Below are 7,246 nucleotides of genomic sequence, written 5' to 3' on the forward strand. Positions count from 1 at the left end.
AATTTTAATGTCTTATGAACAAAAGAACTGTATGTCTGATATTGCCTTGCTTTCTATTCTCACTCCAGCCAGAAATCACATTGTAGCCAACAGCCACCATGCTAAGTCTAGCACCTTGCATTGGTAGAGCTAAGCATAAAAATTCTTGCTCTGGCATCAATGGCTGAAGACAGCTGTCAGCCAATGTTTTCTTAAAGGGCCAGAGAGTGTATACTTTAGGCTTTGTGGGCCACATGGTCTCTTAGCAACTATTCAGATTCATCTTTTTTTTTTCTTTTTTAATTATTAAAGTATAGTTGATTTACAATGTTTCATCAAATTCTGTTGTACAGCAAAGTGACATAATCACACACATTTCCTTGTGCTGTACAGTAGGGTCCCGTTGTCCATCCTTTCCAAACATAAAAGTTTTCATCTAAAAAACCCCCCAAAATGGAGTTCCCATCGTGGCGCAGTGGAAACAAATTCGACTAGGAACCATGAAGTTGCAGGTTTGATCCCTGGCCTTGCTCAGTGAGTTAAAGATCCCGTGTTGCCCATGAGCTGTCGTGTAGGTTGCAGACGTGGCTGGGATCTGGCATTGCTGAGGCTCTGGCGCAGGCCAGTGGCAACAGCTCTGATTATACCCCTAGTCTGGGAACCTCCATGTGCTGCGGGTGCGGCCCTAGAAGACAAAAGGCAAAAATAAATAAATAAATAAACCCCAAATGCCCATCAGGTTCATTCTCATTGTGTACAAACAGTTATAGATGATATATAAATTGTCTGTGGCCATGCTACCCTGAACACGTACAATCTCCTCTGATCTCAGAAACTAAGCAGGGTTGGGCCTAGTTATTACTTAGATGGCAGACAATAGGTAAACAAATGAGCATGTCTATTTTGCACTATAATATTACTTATTGAAACTGACTCTAAATGTTATCATTTTCACCCATCATGTAGTAGTCGTCTTCATTTTATTTTTTCCAACCATTTAAAAATGTAAAAACCATTCCAACTTGCCATCCAAAGACAAACACTGGTCCTCTTTGGATTGTGTGTCATAGCATAGCTGGCTGATCTCTGGCTTAACATATGACTGTTGTGCTGGCTAAAATACTTGCTTATATTTTTCTGCCCATTTTGCATAGTCCTTTTGCTTTAATTTTTGATCAATGTGTCTAGCCTTAATCAGACATTCCATATTTTGACACACAATTCTTGCTGGGTCTTTAAGCCTTTTCTAACTGCTGAATCTACTGCTTGCTTTCTTTCCTTTTCATTTCTTTTCTTCCCAGCATTTTCTCCTTTGTATTTTGCCTTTCATAAATCATCAAATACAATACTAACATAATTTTATAGGCTCCTGCTAGGGTCTGGTCAATTCTCCAGACTATTACTTTTTTTTTTCCAACTCTACTTACTTCATTTTGTTCTCCAAAATCCGACTTATTATGAATACAGTATTGGAAACAAAAATGGAAACAACAATGAGCAAAGCATACAGGGTCTTTGCTCTCACAGAGTGAAGGAAAAAAATGTCATGTATCAAAAATAAGTGGTTTTCATAGTCCCTATTTAAAGTAATAGACCATTAGTTGTGGATCCTAGTGTCGACACACACGGACTGAGGTTGATAAAACTTTGGATTATTATAACACATATGTAACAAAATTTATGAATATATTCTGCATAATATACATACTCCATTTACTATGTTTAGAGTGAACATGTGACAGTGTTTCATCTTTCTATATAAGTGGAATATGTGTATAAATTCAATTTGTTCCACCCAAACTAACTCTCATCTAAGCAGCTTTTTACCAGAGTTACTACAGTTCTTTCATGTTGTATGTTAAGGAATGAAGACAAAATAAATATCCTAGGCTTTAGTTTTCCTGTTAAATTTTTATTACAATCTTAGCTTTCTTAGGAATTTAAGGTAAGGTACAGTAGAGATTGATTAAATAGTTTTCAATGCATGTATATATATCACAGAGAAATGCCATGGACCAAATTTCAGAGGAAGTTATTTGCAGTGGCCCATGGCAATAGCAGTTTATGAATTTCTTCCCTAGAAAATTAGAACAAATGATATTTTTGTCATGTAAAAATCTGGCATAATTATGTAGACTTAGCTACATCTAAAACACATCTTCTAAAATTACATCCCCAAATTCATGTTAACATCTTTCTTATTGGCAATTACTTAAACATTCAGGTTTCTCATTCATTGCATGTCAGACAGAATCAAATTGCTAAGTGAAATTTAATGGTGCAAAGCAACATAAATAGGTGCTGAGGAAAAATGTATTAAACATGGCTGATAATATGTGAAAGTTTAACTAGAACCTATTTCATCAGAAATAATTAGGACATAAATTAAACATGATTGAGAAGTATAGAATTTGTTATTTAAAATTCTGATTTGTTATAGAAATCGAATAGTGCCAGTTTGTCATAGAAAGCAAGAATAAATGTTTCTTTAATGCTCAACTCTTTGTGGAACATTTTATCTATAACTGCTTGAAAGGATGCATAAAACTTGTATTTCAAGAAAACAAAAGTGTTTTCATGAAGAGGTGTGAAGGAATCATTTAAGAAAAAGAAAATAAAGTTTAGATTTTTAATGCCACCAAGAGAAAGCTGAAACAAAAATATGTAAAAAAAATTATTTCTGGAAAAAATTGTGCCAATAAAAATGATAATATTTTTGTTTATAACAGATTTACCATTCTGTGTATACCTTGAAAGTTCTTGAGTAATCTATTTATATTTTTTCTGAAATAATAATATTCTCTAGCTTATGCATATGTGCTTTACTACCCACAGAGGCAGGGTTGGGGCCCTCCCAAAGATGTTGAGACTCATGATACAGTATACATATGTTTATGGAAACAATCTATCAAAAGGTGTATTTACATAATGAAGCTTTTCTGGGGAGACTGGCGGGAGGCTCTCATGCTAGAAAGAATAAGTCTTGAGAAAGTGGTAACAGGAGTCTAGAATTGGGGTCTTTATTGTGCTTAGGGAATGTGCTGAGAGTAGGGTTTCAGCACATAACCAGGGACTTGTATGATTTGAATACCCTCCCTATGTAGCATTCAAGCTTTTTCGTAGGTTCCCCAGATGTGGGAAGAAGGGTGAGACTTAAATAAAAAATGGAGTCAGACTCTACATTACAATAGGCATACTTAAATATAAAAAGTAAAATTTGATAACTTTGGAAATCTTTTTTCTGCTGTCATTTCAGGACCTAACAGAGTTTCACCATAGTAATAAATTTCTAAGAAGTCAAATGAACAACAGTTATATATTGCCTACTATGTGTTAGGCACTGTACCTAGCATTTTACATATGTTAAACAATTTAATTTTCACAAGAATCTGTCAGCGAAGAACTATTATCACCTGTATTCTTTTCTAAGAGTAAACCAGTATATAAAACTTGGTAACATGTTCAGTGACATGTGTCCAATAGCACACGCTGAAGTAAAAATTAATGAAGGAAAGATTTATACAAAAATAGACTAGTGCCAGAATGTGGGCTTTAACCACATAACTTGCCTCTGGATAATGAGATTGTGTATAAGTAAGTGGATTGGACATTTTTTGCTTTTTCTTTATGTTTCAGATAAATGGAAAAAAAAAACCCTCAAAAGCTCATATTGTATTTATTTAATGAATATTTACTAGGGGCTTATCCTTCAGTCAAAGCATTTGTAAATTAGGCTTTTGTTGCGATTTAGAATATTAAAAAATTCCCAAATATATTCCTATTTAATATTTTTAATTAATATTTTCATTTTTTCATCAAACAATTTATTTTGTTATTTAATCCATTTCAAAATTTTGACAGCCAGTGAAGCATTTTTATCTCAAGTAAGGGTTATGAACACATGTGTAAGTCTAGTTGGCACTGTAAACTTTACCATTCCATCTGACTGAGAGCAAAACTTATCAAGTATATATGATCAAGTAAGAAATGTGGTTGGGGAGAAAAAATAAGGCATTTAATGTAATGAACTAGTCATAAATCAGAAATTAGGTTTTCAACATGATAAGGGTAAAGTTAAACATTTTGATCCACTAGAGAATAAGAATTTAGAATATGTCAATGGATGTTTATTTAGGGGAAATGTGTAGAAACAGAAAAGAAGTTACTTTATAATTTTGTTAATATATATGTCTCCACATTAATTGATGTGGAGATTAAACAACATGCTAATGAAGAATCAATTGGTCAAAGAAGAATCAATTCCCTCAAAAGAGAAATAAAACTTCCTTGAGACAAATGAAAATACAATACCAGAACTTATGGGATGTAGCAAAAGAAGTTTTAAGAGAGAAGAGTATAGAAATAAATGCCTGCTTCAAGAAACAATCTCAAACAACCTAATTTTGCTCCTCAAGGAACAAAATAGAAGAATGAAGCCCAAAATTAGCCCAAGGAAGGACATAGGGTCAGAGAAAAAAAAATCAGTAAAAATAAGAGCTGGTTCTTTGAAGAGATACACAAAATTGACAAACTTTCGGTTAAGACTATCAAAAAAAAAAGTCAATATAATAAGAATAGAAAGAGAAGATGTTACAAACTGACACAGCAGCAACACAAAGAATCATAATAACTATTACACACCAACAAATTGGGCAACCACTTGAAAAGAAGAAATGGATAAATTCCCATAAACACAGAACCTACCAAGACTGAATCATGAAGAAATGGAAAATCTGAAAAGACTGATTCCTAGTAAGATTGACAGTAATCAACAACTCTAACAATATCCAAATACAAATGACAAATCATTCCTAACATTTCCAAACTCATGTTTTAGCGCCAGCATTTCCATGATACCAAAACTAGACATAGATTACACAAGAAAAGAAAATTACAGTCCAATAACCCTGATAAACACAGATGCAAAAACCCTCCACAAAATATTGTGAAAATTCAACAATACACTGAAAGGATCATACACCCTGATTAAGTGGGATTTATTCCAGGGATATAGGGACAGTCCAAAATCTGCAAATCAATCAATGTGAACACCTCATTTAAAAAGGATGAAAAACATGATTATCTCAATAGATGCAGAACCCACTTAAAAAGATTCAACATCCTTTCATGATAAAAACTGGGGAAAAAATTGGATATAAAGGGAATGTATGAGAAGTTCATAGCTAATATACTCAGTGTTGGAAAGCAGAAAGCTTTTCCTCTAAGATGAGGCAAAATACAGGATTGCCCACTCTTGTCATGCCTATTCAACATAGTATTGGAAGTCCTAGCCAGAGAAGTTTGGCAAGAAAAGAAAATAAAGAGTGGAGTTCTATTGTGGCTCAGTGATTAAAGAACCCCACTAGTATCCATGAGAACATGGTGTTCGATCCTTGGCCTTGCTCGGTGGGTTAAGGATCCAGGGTTGCCATGAGCTGTGGTGTAGGTTGTAGATGTGGCTTGGATCCCATGTTGCTGTGGCTGTGGCTGGCAGCTGCAGCTTGATTTGACCCCAGCCTGGGAATACCCATGTGCTGCAGGTGCAGCCCTAAAAAAAAAAAAAGCATCCAGATCAAAAATGAAGAAGTAAAACTGTCAGTATTTTCATATGACATAATATTATGTAGAGAAAGCCCTAATCGACAAATTTAGTAAATTTGCACAATAAACTCAACATACCAAAATGTGGCATTTCTATATAACTATAACAGAAATTGATAAAAAAAATCCTATTTATAATTTCATCAAAAGGAATAAAATACCTAGGAATAAATTTAACCAAGAGAGTATAAGATTGAACACAGTAGAGATGAAAAAGACACAAATTGATGCAAGATATTCAGTGCTCATGGAAAAATATATACACAGATGCATATATTTTTGATTATACAATATATATTTATAATCAATAGTTTCATACTACCCAAAGCAATCCCTATCAAAATCCCAAGGGTATTTTTACAGAAATAGAACAAACCTAAAATTTGTATGAAAACACAAAAGACCCTGCATTGTCAAAGCCATTTTGAGAAAAAAAGAACAAAGCTGGAGGCATGATGCTTCCTGATTTCAAACTATTACAAAACTATAGTAATCAAAATAGTTTGGTATAGGGATGAAATTATGTATATAAGTAAATGGAACAAGGAGCCCAGAAAAAAGCCTGCACATATATTGTCAATTAATTAACAAATAAGGAGCCAAGATATACATGATGGGGAAAGGACATTTTCTCCAATGAATGGTGTTGGGAAAACTGGACCACTATTTTATACCATACACAGAATTAATTCAAGATGAATTAAAGATTTGAATGTTTAAGACCTGGAACCCTAAAACTTGTAGAAGAAAACAGGCTAAGAGTTACTCATCTCTGGTCTTGGCAATGATACTTTGGAAATAACTCCAAAAGCAGAGGCAACAAATGCAAAAATAAACAAAGGGACTGCATAAACCAGAAAGGTTCTTCACAGCAAAGGAAACTGTCAACAAAATAAAAGGACAATGTACTAAATGGGAGAAGATATTAGTGAATCATATATCTGGCAAGGGATTAATATCCACAATATATGAAAAAAATCAATAGAAAAAAAAATCAATAGAAAAAATAAGGATTTTTAAAAAGTATCTGAGCAGATATTTTTCTAAAGACATATGGATGACCACGATATATGAAAAAAATCAATAGAAAAAAATGAGGATTTTTAAAAAGTATCTGAGCAGATATTTTTCTAAAGACATACGGATGACATAAGGAAAATGTACCCAGTCTGGGAAATTTACATGGAGAAAGTGAACTTTGCTTGGGTTGTGTTCCTCTTATTCAACTTAAAATGGCTTTTAGTGATGACATCTAACTCCACTTGGAATTTACAAATCATCTGTGTTGTAGCCTGTCCAAAAGATGCACTCAGCATTTGTATAAAACTTTTGGTAGATAGCTTTTAAACAAATATTAGCTTATCTTCAGTTTCTTGAACCCAAATATTATACTTTAGGTGCTGTTATATTATACTAAATAAGCCTTAGTCACTGTCCTGAAGGAAGTGAGGTTTAATGTTTTCTAATTTTTATGTTAAAACCCGATTTCTCCCATTGATATGGTGGAGAATCATTAGAATTCAGAAATCCCATTTCCATATTTTCATAAGTGCAAATTTCTATATTTTAGTTGTCTCTAATGGAGTTCATCAGCAGGCAGTACCTAATCAAGATGCCTCTGCATTTTAGTACATTTCTTCATTGCTGAGCAATCAATGATTCATTA

This window comes from Sus scrofa, chromosome 8 (genome assembly GCF_054392235.1).
Source record: "Sus scrofa isolate SSC_HxYL_T2T_F1_AM1 chromosome 8, Sscrofa_HxYL_maternal_Yorkshire_Landrace_v2.0, whole genome shotgun sequence".
Taxonomy (NCBI): Eukaryota; Metazoa; Chordata; class Mammalia; order Artiodactyla; family Suidae; genus Sus; species Sus scrofa.